This window comes from Propithecus coquereli, unplaced genomic scaffold (genome assembly GCF_000956105.1).
Source record: "Propithecus coquereli isolate 6110/MARCELLA unplaced genomic scaffold, Pcoq_1.0 Scaffold425, whole genome shotgun sequence".
NCBI classification, from domain to species: domain Eukaryota; kingdom Metazoa; phylum Chordata; class Mammalia; order Primates; family Indriidae; genus Propithecus; species Propithecus coquereli.
The window spans coordinates 336,771-337,336 of record NW_012150008.1 but is presented as its reverse complement, the minus strand read 5'-3'; positions in this window follow the sequence as shown (position 1 = coordinate 337,336).

Sequence of the window (566 nt, the reverse complement as noted above, 5' to 3'; positions counted from 1 at the left end):
ACCCAGCACTCCCTAGCTTCTTTAGGATCATTTCTCTATAGGAGCCATATATACTTATCACATAATATGTATATAATTGTCTTCTCCTACTAGATCTGTGAAGGCAAAAATTTTTGTCCATTTTATACCTTTCTGTATCCCCAGCACATAAAAAAGTGCCTGGCACATTAGCAAATGCCCAGTTAATATTAAGTGAATGACTACTACATTCTCAATGTAAACTACATTCCTTGCTAAAATCATAATTCAATAGATGATAGAATCAGCTTATCAACAAAAAAACACATTGGGGTTTTTACTGGAATATCAATGTATTTACAAATTTAACTTAGGGAGAAATATCTTTACCAGATTGAGTCTTTCTATACAGATACATGTCTAGCCTTCCTATTTTGTAATATTTTAAAAATAAGTTTTTTGTTAGCTCTGATTGCCTGCCTTCTGGAATTGTGAAAGGCTAATAATGAATTTGGCTGTTGTGAAAGAATAATTTCTATTTCATTTGACGTATTCCCTCATTGAAAACTTCAGTTTGCAGCATCCAGGAGGACTTCTTATTTCAGTTA